Raw genomic sequence first — 10,969 nt, 5'->3', positions numbered from 1 at the left:
CCCAGGCTCTGTCGCAGCCGGCCACAGTTTTCAGAGCAAAAACCAAGCCAAGATGTCGAAGGAATTGTCCTTAGAGCTCCGAGACAGGATTGTGTCAAGGCACAGATCTGGGGAAGGGTACCAAAACATCTATTCAGCATTTAAGCTCCCCAAGAACATAGTGGCCTCCATTATTCTTAAATGGAAGAAGTTTGGAACCACCAAGTCCCTTGCTAGATCAAGATGGCGTACTGAACACAGCAGTGTAGATCACTTCAAGATAAAAATGTAATTTTCAATATCGGTAAGTTAGAATAAATATTAGCACTTCACAAACTGGTGAGTATTAACCTTCAATCTGGATAACAACACAAAACAAATTGTAAGACTAGAGAGATTTATCGACAAATATTACAAAAGCATCACCCAAACATGACGGAGAGCAAAACAGGGGAACCTATCTCAAAACGAAAATGTGACTCTTCAATAGACCCAGACAATATAATCTTTTCACCACCGGAAATGGTAAAGATCGAAACCAATCTGTTAAAATCAATAAATGACAAACTGGGCATACTTGAACTAGTCAGAGAGGATATAAAAGAGTTGAAGGCAAGCCTCGAGATGAGTGACGAAAAATCTGCGACATTGGAGAAAGACAAACTAAAGAGACAGTCAATGCTAAAGCTAAAGAGACAGTCAATGAGATTGAAACCGAAGTTAATGAAGTTAAAAAGGAGAACACCAGTATGAGAGAAGCTTTACTTGACATACAGACTAGATCCATGAGAGATAATCTGGTACTTACAGGTATCCAAGAGAAAGAAGAAGTTCTGTATCCAATCTTCAAGGAAAACGCATAGCTCTCGTAGTCGATAAACTGTATATTGATAACCAAATGTTTTGAGACATAAAGACTACTCCATGGGCTATTCAGAAAATTACAAAGTTCTCAAAGAAGGGGGAATTAATGGAACACACAATAATAGCCACGGTAGGGATTGTAATAAATAAATAAATAAAAATAGATAGAAAAGCTATCTTCAAATGTAACTAATTGGAACACAAACGTACTAATTCAACATGGTGGAGATAAAAACTCAGCAGACAGAAGGCACAGTATGTGGGTGTATGTGGATGTATTGTGATGGAAGGTGTGGTGTGTGTTTTTGGTGTTCGAGAAAGTTTGGCGTTAAGTGAGGGAGAAAGGAAATGGTTGCATATCCCAGAACCAAAATATGTCTGTGAGCAGGGGATGTGAGAGAGCTTTCCATTTTGTGCAGATGAGGGATATACACTTTATAATGAATTTGACATATAATTTATTTATTGTCCTATCATGGTGGAACTGCATTTTAAAATAAACTATACAGCTCATTTATTTATTTACAGTGGGGCAAGAAAGTATTTAGTCAGCCACCAATTGTGCAAGTTCTCCCACTTAAAAAGATGAGAGAGGCCTGTAATTTTCATTATAGGTACACTTCAACTATGACAGACAAAATGAAAAAAGAAATCCAGAAAATAACATTGTAGGATTTTTAATGAATTTATTTGCAAATTATGGTGGAAAATAAGTATTTGGTCATCTACAAACAAGCAAGATTTCTGGCTCTCACAGACCTGTAACTTCTTCTTTAAGAGGCTCCTCTGTCCTCCACTCGTTACCTGTATTAATGGCACTTGTTTGAACTTGTTATCAGTATAAAAGACACCTGTCCACAACCTCAAACAGTCACACTCCAAACTCCACTATGGCCAAGACCAAAGAGATGTCAAAGGACACCAGAAACAAAATTGTAGACCTGCACCAGGTTGGGAAGACTGAATCTGCAATAGGTAAGCAGCTTGGTTTGAAGAAATCAACTGTGGGAGAAATTATTAGGAAATGGAAGACATACAAGACCACTGATAATCTCCCCGATCTGGGGCTCCACACAAGATCTCAACCCGTGGGGTCAAAATGATCACAAGAACGGTGAGCAAAAATCCCAGAACCACACGGGGGGACCTAGTGAATGACCTGCAGAGAGCTGGGACCAAAGTAACAAAGCCTACCATCAGTAACACACTACGCCGCCAGGGACTCAAATCCTGCAGTGCCAGACGTGTCCCCCTGCTTAAGCCAGTACATGTCCAGACCCATCTGAAGTTTGCTAGAGAGCATTTGGATGATCCAGAAGAAGATTGGGAGAATTTCATCTGACCATATGACACCAAAATATAACTTTTTGGTAAAAACTCAACTCGTTGTGTTTGGAGGACAAAGAATGCTGAGTTGCATCCAAAGAACACCATACCTACTGTGAAGCATGCGGGTGGAAACATCATGCTTTGGGGCTGTTTTTCTGCAAAGGGACCAGGACAACTGATCCATGTAAAGGAAAGAATGAATGGGGCCATGTATCGTGAGATTTTGAGTGAAAACCTCCTTCCATCAGCAAGGGCATTGAAGATGAAACGTGGCTGGGTCTTTCAGCATGACAATGATCCCAAACACACTGCCGGGCAACGAAGGAGTGGCTTCGTAAGAAGCATTTCAAGGTCCTGGAGTGGCCTAGCTAGTCTCCAGATCTCAACCCCATAGAAAATCTTTGGAGGGAGTTGAAAGTCTGTGTTGCCCAGCAACAGCCCCAAAACATCACTGCTCTAGAGGAGATCTGCATGGAGGAATGGGCCAAAATACCAGCAACAGTGTGTGAAAACCTTGTGAAGACTTACAGAAAACGTTTGACCTCTGTTATTGCCAACAAAGGGTATATGACAAAGTATTAAGATAAACTTTTGTTATTGACCAAATACTTATTTTCCACCATAATTTGCAAATCAATTCATTAAAAATCCTACAATGTGACTTTCTGGATTTTTTTTCCTAATTTTGTCTGTCATAGTTGAAGTGTAACTATAATGAAAATTACAGGCCTCTCTCACCTTTTTAAGTGGGAGAACTTGCACAATTGGTGGCTGACTAAATACTTTTTTGCCCCACTGTATGTGGTCAGAGACCTACTAGAGAAGCACCGCCTCCTCATGATTCTGAGCCTGCCTGGCAGGGTTGGTCCTACAAAGCCAAGCCCCCTGATGGGGGAACATAATACACAAGCAAATTCTCAAAGCTGCTAATGAGAACCTTGACGAACTTGTACCTAGCCGGAGGGGATTCCGGTGGGGTGCCCCCACCCAGGCAGTGGCAGTGCTGGCAACACTAGCTGCAGTAACCAGGGGGGGGGGGGCACACTCAGATATTCAGAGAGGGGGCATATTATTGTGGCCCTGGTGGCACAAAATCATCAAAGGTCTGACTGCACGGAAATGCTTGGGAATATGGTTACAACAGGGGACCACATGTGGGCGTTTCAGGGGAAGGGGGTATATCTGATCTCCATCACCTAGGATGTGACAATGGTTAATCAAATCTCCCCATTTTTGCAGGCCTTCTCATACAGCTGCAACTGTATATGCATTCGTAAATCAAGACCTTTCCTGAGTTGGGTTCTGGGATGGTGCAACTGTTGAGCATCTGAGTGTAGGGTTGTTTGTGGGCGAAAAGGGTTGAGTGTGTATTAGTATATGAGTGTTTGTGTGTGTGTGTGTGTGTGTGTATGTATCCCACAACTGTTGTGAGGGAGTAAAATATGTTAGGGACAATATAGGATGAATAACATATTGTTTGCTAAAATAATAATTGTTTGTCAAAATGTAATTTTTGTAATGGCAATACTGGTAAGAGGTAACAATCCTTTGCACAAACTGCCTACATTACTACAAATATGAATAGCTAATTATGGAAATTAAGATAAACAGGATTTTTAAAATATAGATTTTTAATAGCTATATGTAATACGAAATCAAGGTGAGGCCGATGGAAATGCTTTTGACGGTTAATCTGCTTCTGTTCTGTGGATGGCACTCTTTTCGAAGGGTGGGTCCCAGTCTCTCCGGGGCCATGGGATACGATGGGGTCGGGGGTGGTCTGCCGGTCATTGGCATGACAACCCAACTCAGGATGAGGAAGGGTTTTAGCGGGTGGAGAGTGGGGACCAATTGGAGGTTTACTTAGTAGCAATGTTTAACAGTATAACTTTAGTCCGTCCACTCGCCGTGCTCGAACCAGGGACCCTCTGCACACATCAACAACTGACACCCACGAAGCATCGTTACCCATCGCTCCACAAAAGCCGCGGCCCTTGCAGAGCAAGGGGAACCACTACTTCAAGGTCTCAGAGCGAGTGACGGCCACCGATCGAAACGCTATTAGCGCGCACCACCGCTAACTAGCTAGCCATTTCACATCGGCTACAAATGCAAATATCATGGTACAGACACTCAATCATCATGTTATTTTTTAATGGTAAGTTTACAAACATATATTGTGATAAATATAATTGAAACTGGTCTCATTATGGTAATTGCTGAAATAAGTTTAGCCAGTTATAATTGTAATGGCTTAGCAGATAATAAAATACGATCAGTAATTACCTGGCTAAAAGAGAAGGAATATAATATCTACTGTTTACAGGAAACTCATTCAACAATTTTAGATGAAGTTTTGTGGAAAAAGGACTGGGGGAGGTGAAATATATTTCTCCCTTGGGCAAAGAAATTCAAAAGGGGTGATGATATTAATTAACAGTAATTTTGATCCAAATGTGCAAATTGTCCAACCAGATCCTCAAGGTTGACGGATTATTTTAAATATGTTATTGGACCATAACCAGATATAGCTCATTAACCTATACGGTCCAAATAATGATGATCCAAGCTTCTTTGAAAATATATATAATAATTTATCAACCCTACAAGCAACACAAGACTCTATTATTATGGTGGGAGATTACATAACGGTTTTAAATACCTCTATGGACCGTAAAGGAAATCACACTACAAACTATCACCCTCAGGCACTTAAGGAAATCATGAATGTCATGGATATATTGGAATTAGTGGATATATGGAGGCTTAAATACCCTGACCTAGTGAGATATACTGTACATGGCGGAGGCTTCATCAAGCTAGTCATCTTGATTACATTCTTATGTCATTCTCTCTGGCACCAAAAGTTTAAAAGGTGTTGATAGGGGATAGAATGCGGTCGGACCATCACATAATTGGCATATATATTACTCTTACAGAATTTCCACGTGGGCGAGGATATTAGAAATGTAATCAAAGCCTATTGGATGATAACTTGTTTTTAACTAGGAAAGAAGAATTTATAAACAGACTTTTTCCGACATAACATAGGTAGAACAGATTCCCCTATTGTATGGAACACTTTTAAATGTGCCTTTAGAGGCCATGCAATTCAGTACTCATCTATAAAACAAAAGCAATTTAGGTCAAAATAGTCCATATTAACAAAGGAAATTGAAGGCTTAACAGTACAGATAGATAGCTATAGAAACTGTGCCATAGAGGCTCAGAGTAAGTTGGAGGAAAAACAAAAAGAAACAGAGGATCTTATTCAAGAAAGATCCAGTGTAATATTTAATAAACAAAGTGAATTGGATGGAATATTGGGAAAAATGCACAAAATTATTTTTCAATCTTCAACATAGAAATGCTACCAAACATGTTTTACTGTAACGTGTTACAAATTATGGAGTCACACATGATTCACCGAACAATATTTTGAAAGAGGAAGTACTTTAAGCATATGTTTTTGTTTTAGTCTCCTCCATCTCCACTAACCGAAGCTAATTGTATGGATTTTTTCCCTATTAACACAGTAAAATCAACATCTGTACAGAAAGACTCATGTGAAGGCCATATTACCAGTGGAGGTATACCAAACATTTTTTGATATACTCAGAGAACCATTATTAGCATGTTTTAACCACTCCTATTAAATAGTAGATTATCAGACACTCAACAAGAAGGTCTGATTTCATTATTACTGAAACCGGATCCAAATGATATAAAGATCCATTTAAAATATTGGAGGCCTCTTACACTTCAGTGTTGTCATGCAAAAATTCTAGCTAAATGCTTAGCACATAGAATTAAAAAGGTTTTGTCAGATATTATTAATCCTAATCAGACAGGTTTTTTACATGGACGATACATTGGAGATAATAAGACAAGTACTGGAAACAATATAACACTCTTAAATATCTGGAAAACCAGGCCTGTTTTTCATAGCTGACTTTAAAAAGGCTTTTGATAAAGTACGACTGGAGTTTATATATAAATGCCTCAAATATTTCAAGTTTGGAGAATCTCTTATAAAATGGGTTAAAGTTATGTATAGTAACCATAGGTGTAAAATAGTAAATAATGGCTACATCTCAAAGTTTTAAACTGTCAAAAGAGGAGTAAAACAAGGTTGTCCACTATCGACATGTCTATTTATTATTGCCATTGAAATGTTAGCTGTTAAAATTAGATCCAACAATCATATTAAGGGATTATAAATCCATGGCTTAAAAACAAAGGTGTCATAATACGCTGATGATTCATGTTTTCTTTTAAATCCACAATTAGAATCCCTCCACAGACTTATGGAGGATCTAGATACTTTTTCTAACCTCTCTGGATTAAAACCAAATTATGATATGTGTACTATAATACGTATTGGATCACAAAAAAATGCAACTTTTACATTACCATGTAGTTTACCAATAAAATGGTCTGACGGGTATGTGGACATACTCGGTATACAAATCCCAAAAGAAAGAAATTATCTCACTCCAATACATTTTTATAGAAAGTTAGCAAAAATAGATAGGTATTTTCCTTTCCATGGTAGCAATATCTTGTCTATTTGTGGAAAAAAATCACCCTGATTTAACTCTTTAGTCACATCACATTTTACCTATTTGCTTATGGTTTTGCCTACACATAGCAACCTGCTTTGTAAATTATATGAGCAAAAAATATGACATTTTACTTGGAATGGCAAGCCAGACAAAATTAAAAGGGCCTATTTATATAATGAATATGAATTCGGAGGACAGAAATGATTAAATATTAAAGCGTTAGACCTCTCACTAAAGGCATCACTCATACTAATTTACTAGAGAACCACTTTTTGTAAGAATGTCTCACCCCATGTTCAAGAATGGCCTTTTTCTCTTTATTCAGATTGCAACTGCTCACATTCAGTTATTTGAAAACAAAATAATCTCCAAAATATCGTTATTTTTTAAACAAGCCATAGAAAGTTGGTTGCAATTTCAGTTTAATCCACCTGAAAAGACAGAACAAATAATACAACAAATATTGTGGTTAAACTCAAATATACTAATTGATCAACAAAAATATATATATATTTTATAACATATAGAAAATATATCATCTTTGTAAATTATATCCTAAATAGGACTGGTGGAGTTATGTCACACATGCAGCTAACACAGACATATGGAAATGTCTGCTCTAACCAAAATTACAACCAACTAATTGCAGCATTACCACAAAAATGGAAGAGGCAAGTGAAAGGGGGAAAATGTAAGGAACTTTTCTGTCGACCCTGCATTAAAGACCAAAATTGGTAGCTTGGTTTTGGTCACAGGTCCAGGAATGGCTGAAGAATTGCAACATTTGCCTAGAACTAACGCTGCAGATAGCAATACTGGGTGATTTGAAAAGTCAATCCACCAATAATATCATTATTTTAGCAAAAATGTTTGTCTTTAATTTACTTTTGTGCAGCGTCACAGCACAGTTAAAAAATATATGGCAAATAGAAATTCAATATGGATGGTGTTAAATCAAATCAAATCAAATTTTATTTGTCACATACACATGGTTAGCAGATGTTAATGCGAGTGTAGCGAAATGCTTGTGCTTCTAGTTCCGACAATGCAGTAATAACCAACAAGTAATCTAGCTAACAATTCCAACACTACTACCTTATAGACACAAGTGTAAGGGGATAAAGAATATCTACATAAAGATATATGAATGAGTGATGGTACAGAGCGGCATAGGCAAGATACAGTAGATGGTATTGAGTACAGTATATACATATGAGATGAGTATGTAAACAAAGTGGCATAGTTAAAGTGGCTAGTGATACATGTATTACATAAAGATGCAGTAGATGATATAGAGTACAGTATCTACGTATGCATATGAGATGAATAATGTAGGGTAAGTAACATTATATAAGGTAGCATTGTTTAAAGTGGCTAGTGATATATTTTACATCATTTCCCATCAATTCCCATTATTAAAGTGGCTGGAGTTGAGTCAGTGTGTTGGCAGCAGCCACTCAATGTTAGTGGTGGCTGTTTAACAGTCTGATGGCCTTGAGATAGAAGATGTTTTTCAGTCTCTCGGTCCCAGCTTTGATGCATCTGTACTGACCTCGCCTTCTGGATGATAGCGGGGTGAACAGGCAGTGGCTCGGGTGGTTGTTGTCCTTGATGATCTTTCTGGCCTTCCTGTGACATCGGGTGGTGTAGGTGTCCTGGAGGGCAGGTAGTTTGCCCCCGGTGATGCGTTGTGCAGACCTCACTACCCTCTGGAGAGCCTTACGGTTGTGGGCGGAGCAGTTGCCGTACCAGGCGGTGATACAGCCCGACAGGATGCTCTCGATTGTGCATCTGTAGAAGTTTGTGAGTGCTTTTGGTGACAAGCCGCATTTCTTCAGCCTCCTGAGGTTGAAGAAGCGCTGCTGCGCCTTCTTCACGATGCTGTCTGTGTGGGTGGACCAATTCAGTTTGTCTGTGATGTGTACGCCGAGGAACTTAAAACTTACTACCCTCTCCACTACTGTTCCATCGATGTGGATAGGGGGGTGTTCCCTCTGCTGTTTCCTGAAGTCCACAATCATCTCCTTAGTTTTGTTGACGTTGAGTGTGAGGCTATTTTCCTGACACCACACTCCGAGGGCCCTCACCTCCTCCCTGTAGGCCGTCTCGTCGTTGTTGGTAATCAAGCCTACCACTGTTGTGTCGTGCGTGGCCACGCAGTCGTGGGTGAACAGGGAGTACAGGAGAGGGCTCAGAACGCACCCTTGTGGGGCCCCAGTGTTGAGGATCAGTGGGGTGGAGATGTTGTTGCCTACCCTCACCACGTGGGGGCGGCCCGTCAGGAAGTCCAGTACCCAGTTGCACAGGGCGGGGTCGAGACCCAGGGTCTCGAGCTTGATGACGAGCTTGGAGGGCACTATGATGTTAAATGCCGAGTTGTAGTTGATGAACAGCATTCTCACATAGGTATTCCTCTTGTCCAGATGGGTTAGGGCAGTGTGCAGTGTGGTTGAGATTGTATCGTCTGTGGACCTATTTGGGCAGTAAGCAAATTGGAGTGGGTATAGGGTGTCAGGTAGGGTGGAGGTGGTATGGTCCTTGACTAGTCTCTCAAAGCACTTCATGATGATGGAAGTGAGTGCTACGGGGCGGTAGTCGTTTAGCTCAGTTACCTTACCTTTCTTGGGAACAGGAACAATGGTGGCCCTCTTGAAGCATGTGGGAACAACAGACTGGGATAGGGATTGATTGAATATGTCCGTAAACACACCAGCCAGCTGGTCTGCGCATGCTCTGAGGGCGCGGCTGGGGATGCCGTCTGGGCCTGCAGCCTTGCGAGGGTTAACACGTTTAAATGTTTTCCTCACATCAGGCCATGTCAGTGGCACTGTATTGTCCTCAAAGCGGGCAAAAAAGTTATTTTGTCTGCCTGGGAGCAAGACATCCTGGTCCGTGACGGGGCTGGTTTTCTTTTTGTATTCCATGATTGACTGTAGACCCTGCCACATACCTCTTGTGTCTGAGCCATTGAATTGAGATTCTACTTTGTCTCTATACTGACGCTTAGCTTGTTTGATTGCCTTGCGGAGGGAATAGTTACGCTGTTTGTATTCGGTCATGTTTCCGGTCACCTTGCCCTGATTAAAAGCAGTGGTTCGTGCTTTCAGTTTCACGCGAATGCTGCCATCAATCCACGGTTTCTGGTTTGGGAATGTTTTAATCGTTGCTATGGGAACGACATCTTCAACGCACGTTCTAATGAACTCGCTCACCGAATCAGCGTATTCGTCAATGTTGTTGTCTGATGCAATACGAAACATATCCCAGTCCACGTGATGGAAGCAGTCTTGGAGTGTGGAATCAGATTGGTTGGACCAGCGTTGAACAGACCTCAGCGCGGGAGATTCTTGTTTTAGTTTCTGTCTGTAGGCAGGGATCAACAAAATGGAGTCGTGGTCAGCTTTTCCGAAAGGAGAGCAGGGCAGGGCCTTATATGCGGGGTAGATAGATGGGAGAGAGATAGATGGGAGGGAGGGAGGGAGGGAGGGAGGGAGGGAGGGAGGGAGGGAGGGAGGGAGGGAGGGAGGGAGGGAGGGAGGGAGGGAGGGAGGGAGGGAGGGAGGGAGGGAGGGAGGGAGGGAGGGAGGGAGGGGGGGTTGAATGGAGCTGAAGGGTGGGACTAATAACAAGATAACCAATGTAAAACATACGGGGTCTGTAAAATGTATATAGGTTCAGAACATTTATGAAATAAAACAGTTACAAATATATATATCAAATAGAAATCAAACTGGATGAACATCAGAAATAGAGGAAGGCCAGCACTAAAAACAAAATATAACTACTGTAAAATAGATTGTGTCTTTAAAATGTGTGTAGTATGTGTCATGACGTTGCCCTCTTTGGGTACAGCGAGCACCATCCCCCTCTCTCTGTCTCCTACACTCGGCTGCTGCGACCTCAGGTCGTAAATTCCTGGAGGAGATTATCTCCTCATAGCCACAGTATAGAGAGAGAGAGTGAGTTTCATAGAGAGAACAAAGGAATTTCTTACACCTCAACAGAACTGGAGAACCGAACAACATTTATGTTCTGGAGAAGGTATAAAAGATCGGTGAAGAATCCAGCTATGAACTGGTCCGTTTGGTACAATTTTGTGAAACTCATGAGAGACAATACAGCCACATTCCCATAACACTATTTATACAATAGCCTCAGTAATGAGGCTTACATCTAATTGTTGTATAAAAATGAATGAGTGAGGATGGAACTGTTTGTGAAATTGTGTAATG

This window comes from Oncorhynchus tshawytscha, linkage group LG06 (assembly GCF_018296145.1).
Source record: "Oncorhynchus tshawytscha isolate Ot180627B linkage group LG06, Otsh_v2.0, whole genome shotgun sequence".
In the NCBI taxonomy this organism is placed as follows: domain Eukaryota; kingdom Metazoa; phylum Chordata; class Actinopteri; order Salmoniformes; family Salmonidae; genus Oncorhynchus; species Oncorhynchus tshawytscha.
The sequence above is the reverse complement of the archived record's forward strand: the minus strand, read 5'-3'. Positions refer to the sequence as shown.